The sequence below is a fragment of the Rhyacophila brunnea genome, unplaced genomic scaffold (assembly GCF_057557595.1).
Source record: "Rhyacophila brunnea isolate RB1 unplaced genomic scaffold, BYU_Rbru_1.0 scaffold_22, whole genome shotgun sequence".
In the NCBI taxonomy this organism is placed as follows: domain Eukaryota; kingdom Metazoa; phylum Arthropoda; class Insecta; order Trichoptera; family Rhyacophilidae; genus Rhyacophila; species Rhyacophila brunnea.
Genome location: NW_028232882.1, coordinates 33,717,918 through 33,734,997, shown reverse-complemented (window position 1 = coordinate 33,734,997; position 17,080 = coordinate 33,717,918). Strand labels below are relative to the sequence as shown.

Genomic DNA, 17,080 nt, shown 5'->3' with positions numbered 1-17,080 from the left:
GATGCCGTGCCGCAAACTTTTAATTTTGTTCGATCAACAATGCTTGAGCTCATCTGATCGGAGCAATTATCGTGTCAATTTGTGCGATAAGAACCAAGCTGATTACCTAATACATTAACAAACAATTTCATTTCTACCCAAAAAAAATAATTACTGCACCAAATAAGAAATAAAAACTTGGTCTATATTCACCAGTAGTAATTCTGGCAGACAGTTTCAAAATTGGTGGACCGAAATGTATGGCATAATTGAAAAAAGTGATAAAGTTATAATAATATTAATGTGTGAGTGGTATCTAAGATATCATTTTACAACGTTTTTATTAGCTCGTATTCTTATTTGTCCGGTGGTTGTTTGTCCAGTACAAATCTTGCAATCTATTTTTAACTAACTTCCCGACTAGCTAGACATTTGAAACTTTTAGAATATATCATAACACGATGCCAATGCATTTTTTTAATACTTTTAGCCATCTTTAAGTAGAATTGAATTCATTTTTAGTTAATTCTGTTTTGTATGAAAAGTTATTTGGATACCATTATTGGTTGCTAGGGGTCCTAGCAACTAAATTATTAAATAATATATACGTGCGTTACTATGGAAATCAATATGGAATGACATTTCATTATTCAGTATTTCTATCAAGTACAATTTTTTTAAGCTAGTCAAGTCAAGTTTACATGATTCAACAGGAAATTTAAAAACGTTGTATATGAAAATTTCTTTTTATCTTGTAATAGTTTAATTTTTAAAAACTATTTTTTCCTAACGTCCGACAGATGAAAAATAATATTTGGGAAAATTTGGCACGCGTACATAAAAAGGTTCGCCAACCATGCCCTAATTCAATGACACAGAACTTGGCAGAGGTTGCCACCTATATGGTATAATAGAATTTAGTTTAAAAAATCTTTGATGGAAATTTTACTGGCTTGAAATTTATTAAGGCCATGCATTAGTTGAGGCACGGTCTAAAAAGATCGTTGCTAGGCGATGTGCGGATTGCGGATCGCGGGTGCAAAAGACGCCTGTCAAACGAAATATTATTTCTCATATAAATCCAACATACGTCCATTTTATGTTCTGTTTATTATTCTATTAGTAACAATAATAATATATTCATTGACATGTTTTCTTTTTAAAGTAAATGGGTAACGTTTTTAGTCATCTTTACACGATTTTAGAATTAATTGGCCCGTCGCCATCACGCAGCAAAGTGACGTATGTCTGACTCGACGTTCTCTCAATGAATGCGAAGCGAGTACAAAATTTCGTCGCGCGTACAGTTGAAAATTATTTGGCGTTTCACTGATGCGTCACCTTAAACTTGAAGATGAAGCAATCACTGAATTACATATTATATTAATAACCAAACATACAAACCGTATTGTAGTAATATTTCCCACCATGTAATCTCCTAATTTAATCGGTGCAATTTTATCTACTTCATGTTTTCGGTATACGACGTGTACCTACTACTTAGGAACGTATTGTATTGTTTTATTCTTCATTACGTCCGTACTTACCGCATACTCTAGGGAAATTTATATTTCACAATGTAGCGTGCTTTTGTTTTTATGAATTCTCTCGGGAAACACTTTGAAAGCTTTTAACTCAGCAAATAAGTAAGAAAGTATTAACAATTTACAATACCCTTAGGGGCCAACTGAGTATCGACTGGGCTACACTGTAATAATTAATTACCAATTCAGACCTAGTAAACTGTACCGTGACATTATGGCAGGTGGATACAGCTGAAATGTATTGGGTTTTCACTAATTGCTTACTCGACTCGTAGCGTTGATCAATACCTGTGATTAAAATTTAAGCTACGCAATTAAAACAATAAATCAACCATTAGTCGATTTATTTATGCGTCAAAACTTACGCCTCTTTGCTGATCGGCTTTCCGACTTAAATACTGAATTTGATATAAGACCTCACCCTCACATTTCGATAACGGCGTATAAATCGATTTCATTTTATCTTAGTAGTCATATATGTACCTACTGTACGTCATATTATACAATAGAAAAAAAACTCAATTTTCCCATATTTCTTTATACCTAGAGATTTGGAATTCGGCACAGTCATGTGTGATAATGTAGCGACAATATATTATATTAAAAATTTTAGGTGGTCCGGTACGGTACCTACCCAGACGTACTCCATACAATGTACTTTAAAAAAATCATTTGTCAATATTACTCTTTCGATCTGAAACCTCAACAGATAGATTCCGCGTGTAATGTTTCCAGATATAAATGTAAAAAAATGAGTGGCGTCGATTTTCTTTTCGAAGTAATCGAACATATACAATGCATGGAGTGCATTAAGGCGTCTGAATAGTATCTTCAAAAGTGACTTCCCACTGTTTCTTAAGCGTAAATGTTCTACCAATGTATGCTATTAACGCTCGTGTATGCGTGTGAAACATGGGCTCTTAATGTAACTAAAATAAAAAAAAAATACGGGTAACGCAGCGTGGCATGGAAAGATGCGTATTGGACATACCGCGGAAAGATCACAAAATAAACCAATCGATGAGGAGCTGACAAGAGTACGCGATGTGATAGAGGTCGCTAAACCGATGAATTTGCAATGGGCTGGATATGTCGCTCGGCGAGCGGACAACCGCTGGACAAATGCTGTAATACAATGGTATCCAAGGGGCACTAAACACTTACGACGCCCTAAAATCCACTGGATAGACATATATTACTTGTATTACTAGACTTATATAGTTCGGTGAATGTACGCGGCAACGAAGAACTAGGGACCGAGAAAAGTGAAGGGAGCCAGCAATCGATCGACCCCGGCTGATGATGATGAAGCAATGCATCGGTACGCGTCGTTGTTTTGTCGAAGCACAGTAATTTATAATTTATACTATATATATATATATATTAATATACTTATTTATCATTGTATCAAGCGAGGGCAGTTGGATTTTCATTGACAGGGTGGGTTACTTTCAAGGCAGAGCTTCAACGTTTCTGACTCAAAAACACTGTGTGTTTATTTTCTTACTTTCTTTTCATATTTATTATTCAGTTAGCGTTCATCTAAACTAAAGTGACTAAACTAAATAATGAGAATTTGTTTTAAGCTTGGTGCGTTTCTATCTCGTTGAGACCTTATCCAATAAATCTCTGAGTACCTACACGTGTTAATCGTGTTATAAATATACCTGAAATTACTTTCTGTTAATAATAATTATCCTCAGTAGGTAACTGTTATTTCAGCATCGATTTCATAATAATACTTATAGTCGCAGGTGTTAACGGATACCGTACGGTTAGCTGGAGGTATCTAGAGTTGACTCTACGAGGAGTTCTCAAAATCGGAAACATGTGACGAGTGTATATTATTTATATTATAATCCAGCAGATACGTTAACAATTATTATTAAAGTGGAATATAGTATCTGCATGCGCTCTTATGAATAGTGTATGCTCACCTTTATTGCTATTATCATGGATTCCGGGTTCACAGTAAAGACGTCTTACATAATAGGCGCCCAGCTATGGCTGGATTTGCTTATCTAGAAATAATGGAAGTTTTTCATTTACTTTACCAATCTCAAGTCGTATTTTTTTTTTGAATTAAAACGTTTTAGGTTTTTTTTAGTAATCGGCCGATGCCAAACCAGCTCGGCACGTTCGGCGCAGTTTATCGGCGTCGGAAATACATTTTTTGTTAATGTATTGTAAAAAATGCGTTTTTTTCGATGCACGGAACCAGACCTCAGTCGGAATACATTTCATCCGACCAATAAATGCTAAACTTACTCTACTGGTTTTATTTTTATAGTCTACGTCAGTGGTAACTAACCAAATACGTTGGAAGAAATCATTCCTTTTGTAGTTCAACCTTTTTATCTTAAATTTGTTTAAGCGCTTCGCAGTCAAAAGGGTGGTGAAAATTCCTGTAATGTAGTAATGGTCAGAACGCCGGCCCTTGAATCTGTAGGTCGCGGTTTCCAATCCTGTGTTTGCAACAATTTACACGTTAGTCTTATTGATGTGTGTTGGCTTCACGAGCATGTAACCGACAGCTTGAGTTATATAATATTATATAAATATATTCTTTTCAACAGTACAGTGAATCCCCGATTCTATGATTTTCAAGGGACCCTAAAAAAAGATGATACATGCGGGATATACAATTAAAAAAAACTCGTTTTTCTCCTAGATTTTTTTTGACGTCTTGAATTATTTTCAGTTTCTCAGCCAGAGTTCTAGTTTTCTTCATGGGGGGCATTTTAGTGGCGACTTATTTATTAGTTATTCAACAAAAACGGCCAATCAGGATGATATTTGTGACGGGACCATAATATTTAGACGATAGATCGGGGAAAACGATAAATCGGGGAACAGTTAATACGGGATTATTGTTTTTGTGCTTATATTCTTATGTTTTGTCATTGTTCTTATGGTTGTTTGGCGGGACTTTCAAAAATGAATGATCCGTGTGGTAAAACGATTTATGCGAGAACGGTAGATCTGGGTTCCACTGTATTACATGCCAGGATGATCAATAACAGTAGTGTAATTAGTAATAGAAATGAAGCTTTCACAAACACACAGACTGAGAAAAACATATACTTACATATTATATTATTGTGACCTCAACGGGGATCGAAACCGTAGCCCCTGGATGAAACGGCCAGCGCCTTACGCACTGGACTGATCGGTCGGGTCCAGGCGCAAAGTGTGGCACCATAACTCGGTGGTCCTATTCTTAATAAATTTAACCATTTTTTTTATATGTGTGTAGGTATATAATAATATATAATAGCGCCTGTAGTACACGTGCATGGATTTACTTGCACCAATAGTGTGTATTTTAAATTATCGCGATAATAACTGTTTACACGTGAAAGTCCCGACTGTCTCGCCAATCTCATTCTTCAAGAGTAAGCAAGACGCGATTTTATCATTGTTTGGTAGATACTATTTGACAGGTCGTGAAAAGAGTTCAACCTCAAAATGAGTCTCCGTGCAGTTCGTTTTTTCAACGGCAGGTTCGCTAATATCGTTCTATTGCGCAGGCGCAGATATTGCACGGTCCAATTGTCGCGCGAAAATTCAGAAGGTTCTGAACTTTTTTTCATTCATGCATGCAATCTTGCAATTTGCACAATAATACGTGTTTATACGTGATTTTTTTTTGTTATGGGCGCGATAATACGTACTGTCAGCAGTAAATCCATGCGCGTGTGGACAGGGTATAATCTATACACATCGTAAATTTTTGCAAAATTAGTTAGAGTTATTATTACGCTGTCTATATATGTTTAGTTTTGATCGTCAATTTATTAATAGTGTCACACAATAAAATTGTATATAAACCCATACATATTCAAGCGATATTATTATAAAATAATATATACCACAACTTCTACATACAGTACCTACCTACGTCATTTTTTTCTACTTTGGACAGGCAGGTAGACTCAGTACAAATTTATAAGACGGTTTTGTGTAGCTTTTTGTGCTCAAAAATAATATTTTAAACTGAAAGATTATATACAATAAAATTTAATTAAAATAACTGATAATACTGACTATTTATATCGGCCAATCGGTAGCCATATAAAGCAAATTCTATCGGATAACAAATATTATGTTGGTGTTATTAACCGTCTTAAATATTAAATTCACCTCTACTTGGTGTTTCAAGCAGTAGCGTACCGTGTACGTGAATATGTGTCGCTAGATTTCAAAATCAGCCAAGTCCACCTTTAGATATTTCTGACTTTTTTCTGAATTGCTGAAGAACTACTGTTTTCTAACATATCTGCATTATCGAAATGTGGAACTTATTAATTTTAAACATTCTATACTCGAAATAATATAAACTTTCACCCTTGTGACTTGTGTACTTGAGAAAACAAAAAAGCTGTTTTTCTCCTGTTCATCCATTATGGACTTGGCTGATTTTGAAACTTAGCGACACATATATACGTGTATTTTTCATTACCCGTAAAGGCGCCAGGATATTTTGGCAGCGCCTAATTGTCCCTTCCCCTAATATAATAATAATCACGTAATATTGAGATATGTTTTTTTTTTAAGAAGCTTTGTTGTAAATTGAGACTTTTGTCACTGAAAAGAATATAAGTAAGGGTTTCTTTTCTTTACGTTGAGACTAGGTTGGTTAACACTGTTGCCTGCTGTCAATAATGCTAAAAGTTACGTATAGCTACTATAGTATAAAATTATTTTGATAGAGCACTGCTGCTTTTTTTTATCTCAAGAACGCCCAATGCAAATCTTCCCAACCGCAGATAACAGCAGTTGATAAGAGTCAAGTATGTATTTTTTTCATTATTTTCATAATCTTGTATAGGTTGACAGTTTTTTTTTAATCAATTTTATTTTAGTAATGTAGTAACAATTAAAATTGTTTAGTGAGTTCTGTGGACTAAAAACTATACAAGTGATTTATTGTTAAGGATTTCTTTCTTTCTTTCTTGAAATGGCTGGTTTATACTACACGATATGTATCTTCGATGTGTTTTTAACATTTTGTGGGACACAATTGTGGGACTACATGCAAATCAAGATGATTACGCGTAATAGACATTACCGTGATTAACGATTTTTTCATCAGAGGTTCATTTTAAAACAGGTTCGAGATTTTTTAAAATTAAGTAAACAGTTACTTACGTTGATTCGATAATTAAAATTATGTTGATAATAGTGGATTTTTGTGGTGATTATGTACAGTAAAAGTATGCTAAATTAAACATTTTATTATACAATGAATGATTTACAACATTGAAGAACATTCAATTTTTAAACAATTTTAGTGATATGTGCATTTGTTGAATAAAGAAAATAGTTTATTTTCAATTATTAGCAAGTGTAAGTACTTTAAGACAAAAATCATTACAAGATAAAAAGAAGTTTTTATATACCACGTTTTTAAATTTTCTGTTGAATCGTATAAACTTGACAATTCTATGTAATAAATATAGAATACTGAAATGTCATTTTGACATTTCATATTGATTTCCATAGTAACGCACGTATATATTAATAATTTAATTGCTAGGTCCCCCTTAGTAACCAATAATAGTGTTTTACTTTTAACGATTTTTTTCCCGAAACATACAAAACAGAATTAACTGAAAATGAATTCAATTCTGCTTAAAGATGGCCAAAAGTATTAAAAAAATGCATCCCCTTCATGTTCTGATATATTCTAAAAGTTTCAAATGTCTAGCTAGTCGGGAAGTTAGTTAAAAATCTTGGACAAACAAGAAAAAATCTGTACGGGATAAACAAGAATACGAGCTAATAAAAACATGGTAAAAAAATATAGATATCCTGACGCCGGCTATGAATCGAGGGCAAACCAAATATCGAATATTGGTAGGTACCTTAATTTAAAACACAAAAACCGGTAGTCAATATTAACAATTCAGTTGCATAATATATATTAGTTAATTTCGCCGTAATTAGGTATGGTACAGGCGGCAAAATTGGTAAATCACATTGACCGGAATCCGGTGATGCTGGTTCGAGTCCACCGCTTTTGTTTGTTCCGTTAACCGTTTATTTTTCTTTCGATACCTGCGCGTTATGCCCAACATGCATATCACATTGTACATTGTTTTGACTGCCGAATTTAATGTTTAGAACCCACGTTTTAGGTGGTGGGTACTAGAAGAACAGATTGGTTTCCCCCTTTTCAATTGTAGTTGAAATCATTTTTGAAGTTGATATAGAAATGGGCGAAAGTGGAAATGAAAATTATATTTTTTACATGAAGATGGAATTTAAAATTTTCCAAAAATAAATACGCCAGAAATACGTACGGGGGGAGGGCTTCTGCGCGTTTCAAATTTTAAAACATTATTATGCCAGAATAAAGTAAAAAAAAATCACTAGAATATTAATATTTTTCGTACATTCATGGGTGAGCTTTTCATCTAGTATTCAATACATAATGTGAAATAATTAAAACAATCGCAGGTAGGTAAGCAGGTACTTACCTTATTTTAAATCAAGATAGAACCAGACAATAATTTTATTGTCAGTAAGTAAGTAGGAAGTCAGTAAGTCAATATTCATTTAAAATGAGTTATTTATTGATACGCACAGTGAAAAATATTAAATTCAATGATTTCTATACTACTACATACTACTATTCCACGTTATTAATTTTATATATTTATATGCGTTTTATTCTCTACGTCAGGGCTTCCCAAACTTTTTCTGCAATGGAACACTTCGCAAACCCGGAAATTTTTAGAAACACTTAGGTAGCTTATTTTTTAGGTTGGGCAATTCCTAACAGTATAAATTTAAAAAAAATGTTATTAAAATAATAATGTATTTATTTAGTAATTATTTAAAAAAATATATAAAACTATAATATAAAATAAACATATAAGTATTAATAAATAAAGCAAAAAATAAATGACTTTGATGATTTTATGTCCTTGAATTACATATCTTCTTGATATCAGGCACAATATTGGTAAGTTGCATTCTAACATCTGGTGTGGCGTCGACCCTGTTCATTCACTTTGACTTGCAGCACAAAAAGAAAATCCCGCTTCGCATAAATAAGTAGGTTGTAGAAAACGGAAGTAAAACAATAAATTGGGGTACTCTTTTGACAAACTCGACCAGAAATCATTTAAAGGCTGATCTTTGTATTTTTGTTTCAAATCACAGTCACCAATTAAATCAATTAGATTTTCATAGTCACTTGCCCTTAAGCTTCCTGGTTTAGCTGTCACGGAAAATGATTTCTGAACCCAGGAATCGTCCTTACTAGTTTTCGGAAAATATTGCAAAAGTGTATAAAACCTTTCCAAATTGTCGCGGAACACCTATTCAGGTTCAGCGGAACACTGGTGTTCCGCGGAACATAGTTTGGGAAACCCTGCTCTACGTTTTTGACATAAGTACTTACTTTCAAAATTCCAGGAAACTTATCGAGTCGAATGTTGTAAAATAATATTCATTTAATCGTCCTTCAATAAAACTCACTCCACAAAATTTTTCCACCCCTCCTCTTCCGTTAACCCCGCGGAAGGTCAACCTATACCCTCAAAAATCCGCTCAAGGACGCGTACTGCAGACGGCTGAAACGGTGAGACGGCGATATTCATTGCAGAAGTAGTGATTAACCCGTATAATGCGTATTCGGTTACGCTTTAATGTTCTAGTATTGTAAGTTGCTTCCTGTATTGTTGTCTCTTTTGTTGAGCCACGGAAACTTATGTTTATTCACTGAACTCTGGTGGTAATGTTGGAAATTTGTATATTGTTTCGTTCCCGTTCGTTGCGTGATTTCGGCGCGAATTGCAAATAAATTTACATAACCGATGCGACACGCGTGGAAAACCGAGCTTTGTAATGACATGAGTGCTACGATATTATTTAATTAATATTCATTAAAAAGATAATAACAAATTCGTCCTAATTATATGTTAGTAATATATTATTAGTATTACAGAACAGCTTTTATAGTTCTTTTGTGCCTAATTAATAGATATTGTATTTACTTATATTAATTTTACCACGTACGTTACTCGTATTCTTATTTGTCCAGTATACATTTTTTCTTGTGTGTCCAGTACAAATTTTTTCTTGTTTGTCCAAGATTTGTATTGGACGATTGAAGGTTTTTAACTAACTTCCCGACTAGCTAGACATTTGAAACTTTTAGAATATATCAGAACACGACGACAATGCATTGATTTAATACTTTTGGCCATCTTTAAGCAGAATTGAATTAATTTTCAGTTAATTCTGTTTTGTATGTTTCGGAAAAAAATCGTTAAAAGTAAAACACTATTATTGGTTGCTAAGGGGGTCCTAGCAATTAAATTATTAATATATACGTGCTTTACTATGGAAATCAATATGAAATGTCAAAATGACATTTCAGTATTCTATATTTATATATCTTTATCAAGTACAAAAAAAAGTATTTATTAATACCTACATAGAATTGTCAAGTTTATATGATTCAACAGAAAATTTAAAAACGTGGTATATAAAAAGTTATTTTTATCTTGTAATTATTTGTATTATTTTTATTTAGGTACTTCATGGCAGGTTTCGTTTTTACAATCCGTCGAATCAGTGGGGGATACACCATACTAGGCGATTATTTAAAAACTATGTACTTTCTTAATGAAAAAAGAATAATTGCCTATTAACGTATTTAAATATAAGTTCGTTATTTTATATTCTTCAAAAAAATATAATTGACAACGACATCTGTCTTTAGGTATGTAGGTAATATAAATTGATTGTCGACCAGGGGCCCGATTTCCTAACTATCGTCTCGTGTGGCACCAGACGACATGACGTAATTGTGACGTCAGCCAATACACGCTTGAGGCATGCCGCCCAGCGCACAGTTCTCACCATAGATATTAATATGATGAAACACCTATATGTGTATGGTGACAATGAATAGCGCCACTGTCTGAGTAGCGTTATTTTCTCGAATGCTATTATCACTCCGGTAGTACGTCACAATGATATCATATGACGTCATGTCGACTGGGCAGCTGGCACTCGCAAGTTCTAACATAGGGGGCCTGGTCAACCAGACGGCACGTAGCAATTTTACTAATGCGTGACGAGCTAGGTTATAACACGAACACAATCTAGTAAAGGTTTCAACCGATTCGATACATTTCACGCATACAACACATACAAACGATTACACAAGTATTTAAAGATTATATTAAATAATTTTATTAAAACGATAATAATCGATTGATCATCATTAATCATTTAGGCTACTTTCGAACAATGCTGCTTATCATGTATGTGATTATACAATTTTTTATTTTTTTTATCTAAGATGAAAGTCGATTGGATTTCGTAGTAAACAATACGTGTGTTTTTAGGTATTTATTGTGCCACGTTTACAATTAAGCTGAACGTACTAACACTAACTACCAATGAGGTTTAACACTTTAGTTTTTGCTGCCTCAGTGGAGACGCCCTTACGCGCAATTAAGGTACTTGGCCCAATTTCAATTTTGACTTAACTAAATCTTAACGATTTAAAACCTCAATGGCTGCTACCCGCTCCATATGAATAGGCCACGTTATGTATCGTTTAATACTTATAAACTGATCAATGAAAGTCCAGGATTGCCTTACGAAATGTCCTAAACTATGTAGGTACCTACGCGTTAAACATATTCGAATTGAACTAAAAGTCATTTATTTAAATCAATGAATGCTCACTTTAACTTGTTTGTCAATTTATTACTTCATTGAAGATTGGCTATAATTATTATATTATACAAGATTTTTCGGTTCTTGTCTGTTTAGGAAGCCAGCGGAAAACAAATTTTGAAAATAGCCGATATACTGGATTATTTGTTAGGTTAGGTTAGGTTATCATTCTTGAATTTTTCCAAAATCGGCTATGAAAATGGCAGCTGTTCCCGTCTGGCTTCCGGTGAACAGACTTCTACAGATTTTTCTTATGATAAACATTTTTATTGAAAAACATTACCTACCTGAAAATCCTCAGAAACTCATATATTACGAGAACACTCGGGACGAGTCGGATTTGAAGACACGCCTTTCGATTGCCTGGAAAATATTCTGACGACTAAGCTCGATAATTTAGATGTTTTCTTAGTATACAATATTTGAGGATGTTTTCCGATTCCGTGAAAAAATGAATAGCACAATATACCTAATGAGTGTTATGAAAAAAATATATAATGGCATGTACGTTTAGGAACTTAGCTCATTTGTTTACAATTCTTTTATAATAATGTGGAATACGCCCTGCTTTTTATTTTTGGTGTATAAATAGCGACGGTGGGCACCTACATAAATAAATTAACTATTCCATCAATATTAATTTTCCGTTGCCATAGCAACGCCCTTACGTTTGTTCGTTTAATATAGGTAGGTACTACCCAATATTATGATTTGAGCGCGAAAAAATATTCCATTTTTTTGGCATGTTCATTAAATTGCGAAATCGGAATTAGTATATTATTATTCCGAATTTTTAGGCGAGTTTTTTTTATTAAGTGCGACGTAAAATAATAATTTATGTGCATACTTTAAAATCTTACAAACCCGCCGAATCGATATAGGCCCATAAGGTGGCTATACACGTACAGTTTGAGTAACAGGTTGAACATGGCACAGACAATAACTGTACGTTAGTGGGCACACCACAGATCAGTTCAAACTACCCCATTTAAATCTGTCGAACTGTCAACAGATGTGCCCATATACGTACAGTTATTGTCTGTGGCAGAGCAAGTGTCAAAAACTATGGAGATTAGGTTCGCGGAGATAATACACAGGGGTAGTGTTTAAATTAGTCTTAAGTAGGGTATACTTGAACGATATTGATACACGAATAATTTTACTTTGAATTTATTATGATTATAATTGTTTTTATTAGAAACAAATTGATATAAAATACACATTAATGACGTTGGTAAAATAAATCATGATTTCACTAGTGGATTGTGTATTTTATCGATTCACCGAAACAATATTAAACACATTCGTGTAAATATAAATTAATATGATCTATAATCTTTTCTTTTGAATAAATTATTACCTTTAATGGACATAATATGAGTTCGTGTTTATCTATTTGGTCATATTTTTAGAATACGGTAATATTTATATATTGATTTTATATACAATAAATTTAAAGATGCCACAAAATTATATTTACATCAATCATCAGTATAATAATTAATTACTATGATATTATTAAAATATATACGTATATTTTATTTAGATTTACCGACATTGTCATTCACAAATGATGTATATTAATTTATGTTGTGAACATCTTAAATTAATAATTTAATATTCACTACATACAATAAATAAAATTTGAATACTGAGTTATTAGTCTATACTTTCACAATAACTTAATATTTATAATGCTCTCTAAAATTTTAACATTTATATTATATTGTATAAAATAATATGTTTACATAAATAATTATAACTTTGTTTTACCCTCGTAAAAATAAATAAAATATATATATCTCCGCGTACATATTATTACATTACATGTGTTGGTGAAATATGTATGCAGTTGAATGTAGTTCCCGTACTGAAAAGCAAGATGATTGTTATATTCGACTGTGCGTAATACGCTAAGAAAATGGTTTCATATAACTGGACATACCCTCTCTCTTTAGCATTATTGCTCAGGGGTGTATTTTCCACTGTGCATTTACATTATAATACCAAAGTCTCTTGTATCGATTCATTTTAAAAATAGAAAATTGCTGGCGACATCGTAAAATTTATTGTCTGCCTCTACAGTTCGAAAAAGACTTCATTTAATTTTCAAGGTAAGAGACTTTATGGAAAGATATTCGCGTGACCTGGGGTCGTAAGACAAAAGACTGCTACATTATATTTCTACCTGTACCTGCGTATGTTTTCATTGTTTGTATGTAGTGAGATTTTTCGTGGTGTCGTTTGTGTGTGTGTATATAAATTTTAACTGACCATTATTCACTGTGGAAAATTGAGGAACGGCCCATTCCGAAGATTGGCCGCGTAATTTCCAATTATCTATACCGGTTGGCAGTTACCTATATTAATATTGTTTATATATACGTACTGAAACAGAGAGGTTTATGTTTCGCATGAATTACACAGCAGACTTATTTGCGACCGCATTTTAGCGTTTTTAATTTTCCAGATAATATGGTATATGGGCCTAAAAGCTTTGAAGGTTTTCCAATAGAGCTTTTTCGGATCGTGCTTGACTGGCATCAATGAAGCAGCAATATTTTTTTATATAACTAGATCGTCCACTTGTGATATGGTTGGAGTATTAGGATAGTTTCAGTACCCATATAGCCATGGCCCCCAAAAAGGGGGGGCTGACAGGGCTCTATTCTGGGGGCCCGGCGTGGCGAGTCGACCAGATAATAGATTTATAAACAAACATCACAAATTCTCTCTAATAGTAATAAAACAATACTAAATATACACATTAATTTTACCTCGTACACCATTTGGAAAACGCTTCTGTAGAGCATCACACTGCCTTTATCTTTAACGATAGGTAGGGGTGCTCGCCAAAACTCCTAGCCTGGGGGTCCGTTTCAGGACGTGGGAGCCATGCATATAGCCACTACGTCTATTCATACTGCATTGCAGAGATTTTCAAACTTATTTGGCCCACTGCTACCTTTTTCATTTTTTTTTTGTTTCCAGTGCTTATTTATATTCAAAGCCCTTTTGGGGGCCATCTCGCCGATTTTGCCGAACAGTGCTTATAGCACGAGACACGTTAACTATTTTTTTTATTGATCTGTGATCAAATTCTTGTAGACCTACCTATATTTTCCAGAAAATGTATATAAATCATACTTTCACACTTTCATAATCATACTATTTTTCTAAGTGAATATTTATTAGCAAGAAAATAATATGTTAACACTAATTATATAGATAGGTCTATATAGGACGTAGGTAATAAAACAAAAGTTATAGGTATTAATGTAAATATTTTTTTTTCATTGTAATAGTAATATTAAAACTAAGATTAAACCACTTATACCATATTGTTGTACCTCCAAATAGCTATTTCCACACCACGCAATATTTGGTCCCTAGCATAGAGGTAGCACAGAGTTTATATAGGTACCTATATAGCGAATCCTTGGTCAATGGGTGCACTGTGGAATTAAATTTTAATGAATGGCTTTGCTGAATGTGCGATAAAAGGTAGTGAAAGGTGACAGTAAAGGTACGCCGTTAAGTTAGGTTAGGTTAGGTAGTGATTTATTTATCGTCATTCTCGAAAACAAAATATGCGTTGTCTCATTCATGACATACATACTACTGACTTGACACGTGAGTTAAAGGCTGGCCGTAAGCATATTGTCAGCGGATGCGTCACGACTGACTGATGACGTAATTGGTCAAAAGCTACGACATCGTTTCAGTCAGAACTCTTCATGAACGATATGAAAACAGAAGCTAGTCAGACAGACGTGGTTGTGGATCAGCACCGCGATTTCCTAACTATCGTCTCGTGTGGCACCAGACGACATGACGTAATTGTGACGTCAGCCAATACACGCTCGAGCGGGCGGCATGACGATAGTTAGGAAATCGGGCTGCAGGGGCCTTATGTTATAACTTGCGAGTGAAGTCGCCCGGTCGACATGACGTCATATATATGACATCATTGTGACGTACTACCGGAGTGATAATAGCATTCGAGAAATTAACGCTACTCAAACATTGGCGTTATCCATTGTCCCCATACACAAATAGGTGTTTCAGCATAATAATATCTATGGTGAGCCGTGTGCGTTGGGCGGCTTGCCTCGAGCGTGTATTGGCTTACGTCACAATTACGTCATGTCGTCGGGTGACTTCATATCACCAGTTATAACATAGGCCTGCAAGAGAGCGAGAAGTGCCGCGTAAAGTGAAGGAAGAAGAAAAATCGTTCACAGTGACTCGGTTTATGGCCAGGGGTAGCGAAGTGACTTATACGTTGGAGATGCATAGGAATTTTGTAATTCGAGACTACAATTATTGAATCAACAATCAGAACCATTTCGCATAAGTAATCGGGGCTGGCAGTCTTTGCAGGAGTTCTCGTATAGCCAGGGCAACGCCAGAAGTAGCGAAGAGGATGCTAGTATGTTAATCGGCATGCGTATAATATGCCAGTGGCGAAGGATGGAGTTAGGCTGTCAAGATCCACCATAAATAGTGCACAATAAACTTTGTCAGTCATACGTACTTGTTTTCATTAAAATAAGACTACAATTATTTACGGATGGTGTTGGTTAGTTTTTAAAATTCCATTAAACCCTGCGAAACCAAGGCATAATAAATAATGGTCAAAAAATACTTGTCTATCTATAAATTATCTAAAATTATGCAATTAGATCATACATAACTTTGAATATTTTATAGATAGAATAATATTTTTTGTCTAATATAGTTTGGTTTATGCAGGGCTTTATGAATTTAAAAAATGAACCAACAATATGTGTAATATGTATTCTTGAATGTATGTATTTAAGTATGAATGAAAAAGTGTACACAATTAAGTCGTATCGCCCAAAGTATACCAAAACTATTATGGTTTGGTTTTAGGCATGGTTTAATTGATTTTTAAAAACTAACCGACACCATCTGTAAATTGTAGTGTTAGTTCAATAAACACAAATACGTATGACTAACAAAGCTTAATGCGCACTATTTATGGCGGATCTTGACAGCCTAGTTCCACCCTTCGCCACTGGCAAATGCCTCTAATTAAACACAGTGGAATCCTCATTTTAATATCGATATACATATTACTTAATGCGGTAACGTGACTTAAATACTGAAAAGAAGCCTTACAATAAAAATATTTTCTGCCCTGTTACAGAATTCTGTACTTATACGAAGTGGAGAAACGTACAGAGCAGTGGTACCAGCTTTCGGTGCTCGTCGAGCTGGTGAGTCCTTCCTTGAAATACCTACTTAATTATATTATATTTATTTTATATGTAGGTATAGCATTAATTTTTGTGCTACTACAGTGGCCACATTTAAACCTTGCAAATACATGACTAGGGATTGCAATACCGGTATTTCAAAACCGGTATTCAATTATTTATCGATACCGAAATACCGGTTTCAAAAATTCAATATACCGGTATTTTCGGTATTTATGTTTTTTTGATAATGGATTTAATGATATTTTTTCATTACTTACCTACTACTAATATTGTATATTCAATCTAATGTATAAGTTTTATACTGCCAAAATGCAAATATATTGACTGAAACCAACAAAAGTTAAATAACATTAAAACAAAATCTCTCAAATATAAGTACTTATAGAATTGTTGCGATGAATTAACATATTTCAAAAAATCAAACGTTTATGGCAAATATTTCCAATTATTCTATAACTATTGATCCAACGTTGAGTACATCCAACAAACGTTGAATTTCAGAGAGATTCTCCTGTACCCGTACTTATAGTATTTATACAAATTGAACGTAGTAATGCAGAATGTAGCCAGTTCACAATAATGTCGAGCTGAGATAATGGCACTTTA

At 33.8% G+C, this 17,080-nt stretch overlaps 1 protein-coding gene across 3 annotated transcripts in view; it reads left to right on the top strand.

Moving 5' to 3' along the window:
- The window catches only part of LOC147070482 (monocarboxylate transporter 14-like), a 167,127-nt gene that overhangs the window by 86,970 nt on the left and 63,077 nt on the right, over window positions 1-17,080 (top strand). For 2 of the 3 annotated variants that reach the window (XM_085949514.1, XM_085949513.1), the window contains one exon: window positions 16,402-16,471. The gene's annotated coding sequence lies outside the window, so the exon portion shown is untranslated. Of the gene's footprint in view, window positions 1-6,366; window positions 6,637-16,401; window positions 16,472-17,080 lie in introns of those variants that run through there. The other variant, XM_085949516.1, reaches the window with a different exon arrangement.